The sequence below is a fragment of the Peromyscus leucopus genome, chromosome 6 (genome assembly GCF_004664715.2).
Source record: "Peromyscus leucopus breed LL Stock chromosome 6, UCI_PerLeu_2.1, whole genome shotgun sequence".
NCBI classification, from domain to species: domain Eukaryota; kingdom Metazoa; phylum Chordata; class Mammalia; order Rodentia; family Cricetidae; genus Peromyscus; species Peromyscus leucopus.
The window spans coordinates 110,016,970-110,032,416 of record NC_051068.1 but is presented as its reverse complement, the minus strand read 5'-3'; positions in this window follow the sequence as shown (position 1 = coordinate 110,032,416).

Genomic DNA, 15,447 nt, shown 5'->3' with positions numbered 1-15,447 from the left:
AATGCCCTGAGACTAGGTGTTTTTAGAGAGTAACTGTGAAGGGACTCCTCCCATCCATGCCACCACCCTCAGAGGGAAAAACTGAGCTTTGCATCTTGGTTTTGTACCCTTTGCTGAGAGTGTTTACCAGATCTGAGTTTTCTGGTGTGTTTTTAACTCCTTCCTTCCTTCCTTCCTTCCTTCCTTCCTTCCCTCCCTCCCTCCCTCCCTCCCTCCCTCCCTCTCTCTTTCTTTCTTTCTTTCTTTCTTTCTTTCTTTCTTTCTTTCTTTCTTTTCTTTCTCTGTACTTATTTAAGTACAGGATCATATCATCTGTAAACAGAGATAATTTGACTTTTCCCTTTCTATTTGTATCCTCTGCATATCTGCTTTGGTTATGATGTACAGCTCTGTGTTAAGTAGGTGGGTGACATGGTTCCTTTTCTCTCATTCCTGGTCTTCAGTGGGGTGCTGGTGCAGTGCTGAACCACACTGCTCTGTTGGGTAGGCTTTAGCTTGGTAGTTTATCAGCACTTTCAATTGTATCCTAAATCCTTACTCACTATTTATTCATAGAGTCATGTGTTTCTTATTCGCTAAGTATGTCTATGGAGTAAGGTCTGTTTTAAAATCTGGAGAGAGGTAAGTGAACAAAATAGTAGAAAAAAAAAACCCTGCCATTTTAGAGCATTCATTCTATTCAGGAAAACTAATTGTATTTCAAAACTGAGCAAATGTATGTATAAGATAATGCCAGCTACAAAGAAGACTAAAGGCCAAGAGCCCAGAGTGCAGTCAGCGTCGTTAGAGTGCGGCTGCCTCTCACCTTCCAGCTGTATGCCTATTAGACACGCCATTTAAATTAGTCCAGCTGTCCTCTTGATGAATTGTAAGCCTTGGCTTTTTAAAATAATGGTTCTGTGAGGGGATCCCAAGACTCGCCGCAAAGGAATTTTCTGAAGGTCTTCATTAAGAATACAGATTCCTGGGTTCCCTCAAGATCCATTAGACTATATTGTTGGGCGATGAGGCCTGAGCATGTGTACATCTAAGCAGGTTCCCTAGGCAACTGGATACGCAGCCAGTATGGTAATCGCTGCAGCTGAATGGGGAACAAAAGGGCTTCTGCACATCATTATTAGCACTTGGCTGCATCTGCTAGGAGCCGCATAAGTTAGTTTGTGGCTTTTGTTGTCTTTCCCCCAACCATAGTCTCCTTGGGTCTGAAAACATGAGAATGAGTGTCCTGAGCCTGCCACCTGGAGCCTTGGCCACCAGGCCTCTGCAGCACGCCTTGGTGTTACTTTGAGGGTCGCGTGAGGTGTGCTGTCTTGATGGGTAGTAATTTATAGCTGGGTACCACAGTGATGGAATTTGTTCTCAGAGCCATCAGGATGTACGGTGAGTTCAGCTCAAGATAGGCTGCATGGAAGCCCCTTGCATCAGAGAATAATTGTCATTCTCTGATGTATGATGTGGCTAAATTGTCACAAATGTACAGGGGTGAGCAGATAAGAAATGGAACAAACTTTCAAAAGGGACAGGAGATAATACTTTCTGACTGATGTCCTTCAATTATTGTCCTGTCCTGTGCAATTATTCTGTATCTACTTCATCGTAGAATTAATTGCGTCTGAAATGGCTCATGACTACAACCTTGGAAGATACATGGGGAAGTTATATTGCTCAAGGTTAACTGTCCTGTGAAGGACTTGATGGTTGTTTAGATTGATTCGATGTTAGATGTTTGTAAAACCAAACTTAAAATATCAATACATCAACTGAGGAGTTAAAAAAAAAAAAGTCAAATACCAAGTCTGTGCATCCAGATGCTCTGAATTAATTGGTTTGAGGTGGGGTTTAGGCATTCAAGTTTTCAAAAACTTTTCTACATCATGCCATGTGTGTCCCGAGTAGAGAATCACTGATTTTTACTTTAGGAATTTGCTGTCTTCATCTTTTCAGTGATTTCAGATATGAGCAGCCTCCATGTGTTCTTTTCTTTTGCTTTGTTTCTTGAGACAGGCTCTCACTCTGTAGCTCAGGCTGGACTTCAACTCCTGAGTTCCCTGACTTAGACTCTGAAGTACAAGGCAGGCAGATCTCTGAGTTTGAGGCCAGCCTGGGCTACAGAGTGAGTTCCAGGAAAGGCGCAAAGCTACACAAACAAACTCTGTCTCAAAACAAAAACAAAAACAAAAAAAAAACAAAAAAAAAAAAAAAACGAAAAACAAAAGAAAGAAAGAAGGAAAGAAAGGAAGAAAGAAAGAAAGACTCCGAAGTACTCAAGTCAGAGGCATGCACTAGCCAGGTCTGGCCCATGTGTCTTAGCTCCTTCTATTTTCCTCTTTGACCTGAAACAGAACAGCTACTTCCCAGGGGTTACACTCTTGAACTTGTGATCATTCCACACCCAACAGAAGTTAACTTTAAAAACTAATTTAAAATAAGGCAATAAAATCTTGTGGGAACTTTTAGTAAGTTAAAAAGAGTCATGAAGAAGGCTGTAGCTGGTAATAACCCTGAGTGGAACCTTTAGGTTATTGGGAGTTCCCTGGTCTTATTTTCTAATTTGGTTATATGTATTAACTCCAGGGTATATACATTAACTATTTAGACACCAAAGGCTAACAAGAGGCCTCAGCAGGTAAGGGGGCTTGCTGCCAAGCCTGACATCCCGAGTTCAATCCCCAACATCCACTCGATGGAGAGAGAGAGAGAGAGAACTGATGCCCACAAGTTGTTTTCTGCCCTCTATATATGCATCATAGCGTGAGACCTTCCTCCCCTTAAAAATAATGTTGAATATGTAGTCATCCCTCGGGAGCAGAGGACCTCTATTGATAACAAGATCCCTTACATCAAATGGGACAGCATTTGTATACTACCCAGGCACATCATCTCGGATATTTACAACTGTCTCCCAATTACTAATAATACCCAATGCGGTATACATGCGATGCGAACACTTCCCACACTGTATTTCCCAGGGAATAATGACCCAAAATGTCCACAAGTGTTTAGCACAGATACAAATTTTTCTCAAATATTTTCAACTTGCAGTTGTTTGGATCTGGGGGTACAGAATCTGCACATATGGACAGAGAGCAGGTTATACACAGATTCCCCCACGCACAGATTTAGATAACAAGATTTTGGTAGAAGACACTGTCTTTTATGTCTCTATATCTTTTATGTCTCTTACATTTACTTAAATTGCAAATTGTGCGAGAATCAAGAAAGTGGTTGATATTTTATTTTTATTCTTTACTAAGAAGGTGTGTGTGTGTGTGTGTGTGTGTGTGTGTGTGTGTGTGTGTGTGTACATATACACATGCCTGGAGGTCAGAGAACAACCTTTGGGAAGTCAATTCTTCTCTTCAACTGTCTGGAGTCTAGAGATCTAACTCAGGTCGGCAGGCTCAGTGGCAGGCACCATGACCTGCTGAGCCATCTTGCTGTCCCCTTGGTAAATATTTTAAAAGGAAAGATTAAATGAGCTCCTGAACAATTCGTTTTTGCATCTCGTGTGACAGACTGTTGATTGTATTCCCTCAGGATTGTAAACACCCTAGGGAATTGTGTTAAGACTTTTAAAGAACAAAAATACAAAGCAGATGCGGCACCCTTTTAAAACAAGCAAACTAAAAACTATTAGTGCCGCCTTTCCCATTGGCGGGTACATGCCTTTGTCTTCTTTCTGCTTAGTATTCCGAATTCCACCCTTTTAACAAGTCTTCGAAGCAGGGAGCTGCATTGGCGCTAGCTAGCGGGAGGGGTGATGGATGGCGAGTTCTCAGCCGGTTTCTGTACCAGTGGCTGAAACTTATGGCTCTCAGCACTTCCTGGTTGCTGGTGATTGATGGGTTTGTTTACTGCTTCTCTCTTTGGTCTGGAGGGAGATACGGAGTGGGGTTACTGCCAGCATTCTGGAAGGTTTGGCTCAGTCCCAGAGCCAAGATCTCTGCAGCCAGGCTGGGTTGAAGCCACAGAAGCCCTGGGGCTCTTTTGGATTTTTAATCACTTTCTGAGCAGATGCATTTCTGTTTGGATGAACGAGGTACTGCCATTTGCACTCTGCTCATTAAAACCTAACTCCGTTTGGTAATAAGACTGTTCACTTTTGCTTCCAACAAATAAATAGAATGAAAAAGAGTATCATTTCTTTCAACCTGTTTCCTGAATGTATGGCTCCTTCCTTCCTTCCTTCCTTCCTTCCTTCCTTCCTTCCTTCCTTCCTTCCTTCCTTCCTTCCTTCCTTCCTTCCTTCCTTCCTCTTTCTTTCTATCCCTCCTTCCTTCTCTCCTTCTCTTCCTCTCTTCCTCCCTCCCTCCGTCCCTCCCTTCCTTTTCTTTTTACAGAGCTAGAGACTGAACCCAGGGCATTTCACATACCAATGAAACTTTCTGGTACCCAGATAAATTCCTAACACCTACAGTTTTGCTTTAAAAAAAACCAAAAAAACTAAAATTAGAGACAGCTGAAATAATGCCAAATTATTAATAACCTCTTTTGGTTGTACAGTGACAGAGTCAAGTGGAAACAAACACATGCATTCCTAACAAGCTCCTTGTGTGCAGTAAGGTATGGAAATGCATGCAGCTTGCTGTCTTTGAGAAAATAAAATGACTGCAGACAAGTAATTGTGCTCAACTCACGTGCAGTTCAGCTTTCCTTTGCATTAACTGACAGGGTCCAGAGAGGGCCACTGAACCACAAACATTGGCTTTCACACAACAGGAATTACTTCTAATCAAATAGTGTTATCCTATGAAGGGGTGGGAAATAAAGCCAAAATTAATAATAGATTTTTTTTTTTCCTGTAGCTTCTCTCTGCCGGAAAACATGGTGACATGGTAGACATAGGCTAATAATTGGCTTGTATGCTTTGCATGTGTGGCCGTCTTCACTTTTATTTTCACCCATTGTTATTTGCTTTCCCTGAAACATTCATGGAAACCGGATCTGGTCTTTTTCTACTGGGTCGAATGATTCTGGTAAAAAACAGGTTCCAAATAAATATGGCAGGTGTCAAGGTGAGCAGGTGGATCTGGTTCAGAAGGTGAAGTGATGATGGGAAAATACTACACCAGGAACTGGGGAAGGGACCGTGGATTCTGGTGGTTGTGGGTTGGCAGCCATTTTGAAGAGCAACTAGCCAGAATTCTCCTCTGAACTGTGACACTATTCTAGGAAGGAGGCATGCCACAACAGTTAACAGAAGAGACACAGCCCTGAGAGACAGGAAGGGACAGAGTGAGGCCATTTCATCCCTAATTTTGGTTAGAAAAAGGCAGTTCATACTATGACTTGAAGTAAAAGGCAGGGTTTTCCTAGTCATATGTTCTGAAAGAATGTCAGAAAACACCCTGAGTGTTGACTGTAGCTTCATTCCAGAGCTCTGCCTCCAATACTTTGGGTGTGACATTTATTCACCCTGTAGAGTGGAAATGCATCTCCTGGAATGAGGAGGCTGGAGGGGAGCTGGGGAAATTTGTTTTAGTTCCTCAAAATCTAATATCTGGGCTGCCAATGTCCTTGGACTAACCCCCAAGCACATCATATTCTAAGTTTTATTGTACTCTTTTGATCTACAAATAATTTCAAGAAGAATTTATAAGAAGCAACTGGTTTAGTGGCTCAATGGCGCATGAGTTTAAATTCTCTCTTCATTCCACAGCCCATTAATTTCTATTTATTTATTTATTTATTTATTTATTTATTTATTTATCTATCTATCTGTCTGTCTGTCTGTGTGTGCGCGTGCACGCGCATGCATGTATGTGTTGTGAGTATGCCTTTGTGTGCCCATGGGCATTAGAGGGCAGTTTGCAGGAGTCAGTTCTCTCCTTCCAGCATGTGGACGCCAGGGATCACATTCAAGTCGTCAGGATTGGTGGAAAGTGAATGCCCCTGCTGACTCTGCTCTCACTCTAAAGAATTACTGAGTTTCCTCAAAGACTTTTCATGTGCTTGAATTTATGTTTTATTATTTACTGTTTCAGGATAGAAAGGCAAAGGAGAGGAGGGTGTGGAGGTGGATAATCAAAACTAAGAATATATGAATGAGTAACCATTATAGAAACTCAATATTTCATAAGATAATTAAAAATATAATAAAAAGGGAGTTTGAACACTTGTACCCTGCATAAGTGGATAATATTTGCTCTAGAAGACATGGGTTATTAGGTAAAAATTTTGGTATTGTATATGGGATACAATGAGTTATTGGCCAAGGAGGCTTCAGAGGTCTCCAAACACAGAACATTGCTATTTCCCTTAGTTGATGTCTTAGTGAGGGTTCCTATTGCTGTGAAGAGGCACCATGGCCATGGCAAATCTTATAAAGGAAAGCGTTTAATTGTTGTAGCAGCTTACAGTTCAAAGGTTCAGTCCATTATCATCATGGTGGGACATGGAGGTGTGTAGGCAGCTATGTTGCTGGAGAGGTAGCTGAGAGTCCTACATATTTTGATTCACAGGCAACAGGAAGTAGTTTGAGACATGGGGTAGTATCTTGAGCATATATGAGATCTCAAAGCCCACCTCCACAGCGATACACTTCCTCCAACAAGGCCACACCTCCTAATAGTGCCACTCCCTTTGGGGGCCATTTTCTTTTGCCCATCATAACTAGACAATACTATATTGCTGAAGATACAACACACCTTGGTTCCAAGACATGGAAAAACCAACCTGAAAATGACGTGAAAACATAGATTTTGTAGTTCCAGAAGTTTCTATTCAGGCCTTAGTGGAGAAGAGTTAGCAGTGTATTACTCAACAGTAAAGTCTGGCTGTTAAGGTACCATGTACTCACCAGTGTAATTGTGTCATGAAGGTTATGGCGGTGACTAATTGTTCTTTGATTGAGTCTAAGGCCTACTTCACAGGAAGTAACTCATGCCTAGTACTGTAAACCCTGACAAGAGCCTTTGGTTGGGGAGTTAAGAGGCCCTAGGGAAAACCTACTAAAATTGTTTTGCTAAATGGACATGTTGTCCAACAGCCTTCTACATATTTGTGTTTATATGTTTGTGTTTATATTTGTAGGTTTGTGCTGGTCTCAACCTTGCAAGGTGAGGCTTCCATCCTCAGTTAATGCAGAGACTTATAACTGGTCAAAATGCCAAGAAGAGACTGTTTATGATGAGCCTTAAGTGGGACATTTGTATCAGTCTCCAGTCCTGAGTTCAGGGAAAATCAAGGAAGAAGGGGTGGGAATATTTAGAGTCAAAAAACTGGGAGGAGTCCTATAATGCTGCCTTTTGGACACACCATGGTAGTCATGAACTCACTACAGCTGTGGTTACCCACACAAGGTTAAGCCAACAAGACTGGTTAACATTCCAGCAGAAATATTATTTGGACTCAGTGGGCTACAGAAAAAACAAAACCCCCAAATGAATAGGGTATGAAGGTGGGAAGGAGATGTGTCTAGGTAGAGTGAGAGGGGGCAGTTGGGAATGGGTATAATCAAGGTACATTGTATACATGTATGAGGTTGTCAAAGAAGTACTAAAAGATATTCTAAAAGTTTACCATCTCAGAAACTAAAACTGAGCAATTGTAAAACATATGAATTAATGTTAAGTCATAAATTAATAAATCAGTTGCATGTTAAATAATATTTTCACTAAAATTTATCTTTTCTAAAATCAAAATATGATTTAGTGATAAAAGACAATGGTTTTGCGCTTTAAAATTTGTTTCATATCTAATTTATTTCATGGTAGCTTGTGTGTTGAGTCTGTTCCTGAATTCAGTATGTTGTAATGTGTTTTATTTGAGTGAAAGTTTGTGTAGATACATAATTTGAGAGGATATTTTAGTAGCCTTAAAGATAGCTACAGGTAATATTTTATAGCTATAGTTTTGTAAAGATCCCATATTGGTTGCAATTTGAATCTGAAGTTGTCAGCTTTTTGTGCATCATTGCATTGGAGGTACATTACACCTGGTCTTGCCTGCCTTCCATACCAATGGATACTACACAGGCTTTCTTGATAACATCATGCCCTGTTACCTGAGAATGCCTGGTCCACTGAGTTATCTACACTTCCCAAATGTTGACACATTTCATCATATGAAATAAAAACATTACCTTTCTGTATGGTACCACAAATTCCATCAGAAATAACTTTCAGGGCTGAAAGCTGTTAACATTGGTGCTGAATAGGTATGGTTCAAAATCCCTCTCTTTTGTTGAGTGCCTGAATTCAATCATTAGCAGTGGATCTGCTCTGTTCTTTCACTTAAAGAGATGTTCAAGTTTAAAGAGCCATACTTGGCGATGCTAAGCTTGTCTTCAAGGCATAGCTAAAGCTTCATGAGGACCAGGGTGCCTACAAAGGCTCACACCTCATCACTAACCCCACACTGTGCAGAGCAGAAGTGTTTCAAATGTACTTCCCATTTCCTTGCCTACAAAGTTAAATCACATGTGTAAAGTTTGAAATTGAATAAAGTTAATATTTTGCTCCTTCAGAAGATCCTTTGAAACCTGCCTTCATTCTCATCCTCATAATGATTTTCATTCCACCATGTGAGGACTTTGAACACCATTGCTTGATTTGGGGGTCAGCACTTTTACATTTCCCTGTTACCACTTTTACCCTGTCAGTACAAAGGTCAAAATCACACAAAAGGCCATTAACCTTTTAGTATTGTCAAGCAATTATATCTGGTCTCCTAACCCACTCTAACAATCTTAGGAATTCTCAAGCGTCAATCACCGATTCATTAAGAATATTGATCAAAATCCCCCTTTGTCTACATTTTTTGTGCATGTCATTGAAGTCACTAAGTGAAACAGGTTTTGGGATATGAAATTTTAGTGGTGTGACAGATTACAAGTTTTATATGAAAGAAAACAGTGATTTATTTCCCACTGCACAAAAAGAATTCCCAGAGGCAAAAAGTATACTGCTCCCAAGCTTATATTAGAAAATCATGATAATATTAAACCCAAACTTTGCACCATTTATTGCATTCATCCAATATTTTAAATCAGATGCTATTTGCAAGGTATGTAAAATGAGAACAAGGATAACGTTTAGAAATGATAAATATATAGTAATATGTTTTCACAAAAATGGATTTTATAATTAATTTAAAAAGTATTCTTGGTTTATATGTTCCCCAGAACTGATTTCATTTGTTTATTTCTGGGTGTATTCTTTACATTTCAGATAGAATTTTTGTATCAAATCCATTCTGTCACAGTGACCAATTGCTATGAACTTAAATATAAATGTGAGGTGTGATCCAGTGTCCTTCTATGAAAAATTTGCCCTCTCTCCTCCCTTTCTTTCATCTTGCTTTCTATTTATTTGAAAATTTCTTTTAAAATATTATCCAATAAAAATTTAAAAAAAGAGGAAAAACATAAAAATAAAACAAATATTATTTATCAATAAGTTTTCTTAAGTTGGATAAAAAGCTTTTATAGTTTTATCTATTTTTTTGAAAACAGAAATTCCAACCATAACACACTTGAAATCCTCTTTTGGTCTTTTTGATGAGTGGTCTCCATTCTGAAGCTCTGTAGGTGCCACCAGCCATTAGGCAGCTCATTAGTTTAAGAAAGGGGGAGAGGCAGATACAATCACTATGGAGATCCAAATCGTTTTAGGAATTGTGTGCTTGGCTATGGAATAACCACTAAATATGTATTTTATGATATCACAGTGTGGTAACTTGAGTAAGAAGGACCCCATAGGCTCATACACTTGAATTCTTGGTCCCGGTTGGTAGAACTGTTGGGAACACATCGGAAGGTGTGGCCTTGTTAGAGGAAGTCTGTCACTGGGGGTGGGCCCACGCCAGGCCCAGTCTCACTCTCTCTGAGTCTCCTGCATGAGGATCAGGATGTAAGCTCTCAGCTGCTGCTCCAGCAAGCTGTCTGCCTCCCTGAAGCTATGCTCCTTGCCATGATGGTCATAGACTAACCCTCCGAAACTGTAAACCCTAATAAATTCTTTGTTTATAAGTCGCCTTGGTCATGACATCTCTTAACAACAATAGAAAAGTAGCTAAGATAGTCTTCCAGATTTATTTTCAAGATTATGTACTTCTGTCTCCTGGTCCCCATCTTGTTGACCAGTGACTTGCTTGTCCTGTTATCCTTAGAGGTTGAAGTTGTTGCCTATCTATACATCCAGGGTCAGGACCGCGCATCATGTTTTTGGTCATTGATCCTAATATGTGTATGGTATCCATTCAGCTACTTTGCCCTTGTCTCGCTGACTTCCTAGAAGCCAATTGGGGTGTATGCTGGTTTCTTTATGTCACTGTATGAGAACTCTGGAGATCCTCCCTTCTTCCCCTGCTCCCCCTTCTCTTCTGTCTCTGTTACCTCTATCTATCTCGGGAGATCCCACCTAAGATCCTTTCATTTGATAGGCTCTTGCTTCTTGGCCTTATCTGGCTTGACACTTGCTATATACTCCAGGCTGGCCTCGAACTTGTAATCTTCCCATTTCACCTTTCTGAGTTCTGGGATTATAGGTTTGCACCATACCTGGTTTAAAGATACACCACTTTTACCTGATTATACTGTAGGAGAAAAGCCATCCAGTTTGTAGACATCTCCCCAGGTTTAATTTCTGTCCAGAACTTCACCTCTAAAGTGAAAGATCAGCTCGCCCTCCCTCCCTCCCTCCCTCCCTCCTCCTCCCTCCCTCCCTCCCTCCCTCTCTCTTTCTCTCTCTCTCTCTGTTTTTTGCTTCCATTTCTTGTCCCATGTTGGAAAGCAGATCCCTACTTTCTTCATGTCATATTTTGGGATCTGTGATCTTCTGCATTAGCTCTACCTCTCTAGATGCTCAAAGTGGAGCTTTGTAAATTAGACATTTTTCTTTCTCCCGACAGACTCACACTTTCCTGAGGGGTCACAAAAGTCAGCTCTGAGAATCAAAGCTGATCGGTTATCATCTAGACCTTTTCCTTCCCTGGTGCAATAAACCTCAAGACTCACACTGGAGAAGAAAAGCTCTATGGACTTGAAAGGAGGAAACAGAGTGCTGTAATGTTCATAAAGCTACACACTCTTCTGTATAAATTCACCAGTGTTTTCTGAACTACAAAACACATGCTTTTTTCCAATGCACATTGTTTTATTCTGGGCAATCTCCAGCCTTTTTTCAGGACAAGGAAAAAGAAAATCAGAACCCAGAGAGAGTAAAGAGATTTGACGTAGCTAGAATTGACATACAAGGGCTGAGAAAAAAGACAGAGAGGCATTTTGAAGATTCTCTGAGAATATTCATGCCCAGTATTACTCCAGCACAAAACATAAAATTTCCAGAATATTTTAGGATGTTTGGATTTAGTGATTAGGGTATTTTGGAAGATACTTAGAATTGGATGCCTTTTTTATTTTTATTTTTAAATTTGTGTGTATGATGTGTGTGCAGGTGCCCATTTTGGCCAGAAGAGGGTGTTAGAACTCCCTGTAACTAGAGTAGCAGGGGGTTTGGAGCCACCTACATGGATGCTGGGAATCAACCTCAGGCCATCTAGGATAGTAGCAAGTGCTTTTAACCACTGATCCATCTTTCTACCCCTAGAATTGGATAACTCTTATCCAACAATAGACAAATATTTAAGGTCATAATAATTTCTTAAAAATCTCAACATTTTCAGTCAGTCACTTAAAGTAGGTTAGGCCATTGGAGTCATTGTGTCTGAGAATGAGTCCTGGGCCCCACTCATATGGTATCTGAGCCAAACTTCTCTTTCCTCATCTACCAAATAAAGTGTTTATATACGCCAGGCATCAGTCTAAACATTTTTATATTAATGTACTTGATTGGTAAATAGTCCCAGTGTGTAGTATTGTCATTTCTGTTTGCGGGTGACAGGATTGTGTCTCTGAGAGACCAAGTTACTTCTCACAATGACAGAAGTGGAGGTGGGATAGGAACCTAGGCGGTCTGGATCAAAACCTCAGTGGTAAGAGGGAATTCTGTTTATCTACACCTCATACTTATCTCAGTGCCCAAGCAAGGACTAGATTTTCCCGATTTGAAAACTGACCATAAAGGCGTTAAATATTGGGCTTCAAAATAGAACAATTGGTAATTGCTGAGCTGGGGCTATGAATTCTAGGTCAAAATTTGTGTTCTACACTACCCTTTTAGACCATCTCATAATTTTGTGTGTGTGTGTGTGTGTGTGTGTGTGTGTGTGTGTGAGAGAGAGCAATAACAGGATAACTACATGAAATACTAAGTACAGCAGTTGGCACTAAGGAAATGCTAAAAACCAAAAATTGATGTGCCAGCTGAGAAGTCTTGCCCACTGGGAGTGGCTTTCAACATGGACTGCCTGCAGCAAAGATCATGCCAGAAGTGGTATTCTGAGCCCATCAGTCGGTTTTATGTGACTTTACTTACACGCTGGCTGACTCACACAGCCGTTCCCACTGTGTATATTTTTAATGTGTGAACACGATGTTCAGTGTTCTGTTATGTGATATGGGAACCTCAGCAGACTTGTTGAGCTGGAGATAAAGAAACACCAAACAACTAAAAAAAAAAAAATCCTATATTAGCAATTCAGTTTTTCTAAGTAGCAAATTTCAGGTATTTTAAAGGGATTATTAGTGATGCCGGGAAATATGGGACTGTTTGGTTCTTTGGGGCCATGCTTCTGTACCTAACTTGTAAGTATTCTCACACCTATGACACTTAGATGACATATCTCTTAATCCGGAAGCAGAGTTTTCACTCTATCTTTTATGTCCCACTCACTATAATTCTCTCATGCATTTAAAATATAGTTTCCACTTGAAATACCATTTTTGTTTATAGTCCTAAACCACAAGCTTAATGTCAGAATGCAGATGGGCATGATAGTACATTCCTCTATGTGGATGCTAGGGGATTCCAGGCTAGCTTAATCTACATGGCCTCTCCCTTCTCTTTTTCTGAAGACTGTAAGTTCAGAGCTGACTTTAAAGACTTTGTACCCATGACAACTTATTTAATTCAGTTGCACCTTGGTTTCCTCACCTACACAATGGGAATAGATAATTTCTATGCAATTAAATTACTCAGTGAAGGTGAAGGCTCCAGCAGGGTACTGTGTATCCCTAAGGACTCCATGTCAGCCATGCATGTCAACCATTAGCATTCTAATAACTTAAAGAAAGTATGTAATTTCATCTTTCTTGTTTTGGAGTCATAAACAATCTACAGCCATATCACCCTGAAGTCACAAACAGCTGATCATTATTTCTCTAAAATTCATTTTCCTTCTCATAACTGAATCAGGTTCTGATTTCCTCTGAGGTTTTTCAGGTAGTGATGGGAGTGCAGTGAAGAAATATAGTTTTAGATTGCTAGGAATGTGTATTTTATGGAGAATATGGTCCCCCCCCCCCCCCCCGAGACAGGGTTTCTCTGTGTAGCTTTGCACCTTTCCTGGATCTTGCTCTGTAGACCAGGCTGGCCTCGAACTCACAAAGATCCGCCTGCCTCTGCCTCCTGAGTGCTGGGATTAAAGGCGTGTGCCACCACCGCCCGGATGAGAATATGTTCTTAATGTTTGAGCAGGAAAGTAAAGAGTGGTAATGAAGAAGGGACCTATGTAGAGTTCTAACTCAGCAGAAGAGGAAAGGTGGGAATAGAGGAAGCAGACTTTGAAGCAAATGTGAACCAAGAGAGCAATTAAAATAATGAGAACTTCCTTGGCTTTTGAAAGCCAACACTTAAAATTATAAAATCAATTTAGCCTTGCATGGAGGGGCCCTTGAAAGTCAGAGAGAGTTCAATGCTCAGCTGGGAGATTCTTCCTCTGCAGAAGGGGCGAGCTTCCTAGGGAAGCACTGTAGATATTTCTGACTTCTGCAAGGAGTGGGGTCCTTCAGATGCAGATGAAAATTAATCAAATCTACTGTCTCAGAAAAACATGTGATTTATTTTATCTTTATATGGACATTCTTCAAGTCATCGGAGATGGTTTCTTCTTCAAACCAAACATCCTTTCTCACCTGTTCCTGGTTGGAGTTGCTGGAGTTTCCTTCACAGAGGGCAGAGTAGGTGACATTTTCAATCAAACTTACCAAACCAGATCTCTCTTTCCCTTCTGCCAAGTGGATCTTCTCCCCTACTCAAAAGCAGATAATGTTGTTAATTCCACTCTCAGGATTTAAACTGAGGTCCTTCTAACTCTGAAGGTGTTTTCTCTGGCACTAAGCTGGCACTGCAAGCCTCTGTCTGCAGGCTTTTTCTTTTTTCTGTGGCTTGTACAATTTAACCTAATTGTCCAAAGCCAGACCTCCACTTTTTGACCCCCAGGTTCTGTTGTGCACATCAGACAGGTAGTGATTTATGGTCTCATACAACAACTCTTACAGACACTGGAAAGAAAGAGAAAGTGAGAGTTTGGACATTATTTCTCTTTCATTTTACTTAGAATTGTTTAAACTCATCAAGTTCTAAGGCTAGTAGTGCCTTTGAGCCTAAACTTTTTAAGCCAAATATATCTATTTTTTGCAGAATTTAGTCATTTATTTACTTATTAATGCTTTTTATTAGTATGTATTAATTATTCATAATAATGAATTTCATCATGAAGTTTTTAGCACCCTTAACTTCTATTTATTTATTTTTTTTCATTTTTTCTTTAAGAAATTTTCAGCCAGGCGGTGGTGGCGCACGCCTTTAATCCCAGCACTCAGGAGGCAGAGGCAGGCGGATCTCTGTGAGTTCAAGGCCAGCCTGGACTACCAAGTAAGTTCCAGGAAAGGCACAAAGCTACACAGAGAAACCCTGTCTCGAAAAACCAAAAAACCAAAAAAAAAAAGAAATTTTCTACTCACTCCACATACCATCCACAGATCCCCCTCCTTCCTCTTCCCACTCCCCCAGCCCTCTTTCCCAAGCCACCCCACATCCTCACATCCCCAAATCGAGGTCTCCCATGGGAAGTCAGCAGAGCCCAGCACACGGAGCCTAGGCAGGTCCAAGCCCCTTCCCATTGCACCAAGGCTGTGCAAGGTGTCACACCGGGTTCCAGAAGCCTACCCATAGACCAGGGACAGATCCCAATCTCCCTGCCTGGGTGCCCCCAAACAGTTCGAGCCAAACAATCATCTTCTGTATCTAGAGGGCCTAGTCCAGTCCCATGTGGGCTCCACAGCCACCAGTCCACAGTTCATGGGCTTCCACTAGTGTAGCCAGTCATCTCTGCACATCCTCCCGTCATGATCTCAACGTCCCTTGCCTGTAGTATCTCTCCTCTCTCTCATCAATTGGATTCCTGGAGCTCAGCTTGGTGCCTGGCTGTGGATCTCTGTATCTGCCTCCATCAGTCACTGGACAAAGGCTAGTCTATGATCACAGCTAGGTTATTTGCTAGGATGGTCACCAGAGTAGACTAGTCCAGGCACCCTCTGGACCATTGCTAACAGACCAAGGTGGGGTCAACCTTGTGGATTCCTGAGAGCCTCCCCAGAACCCT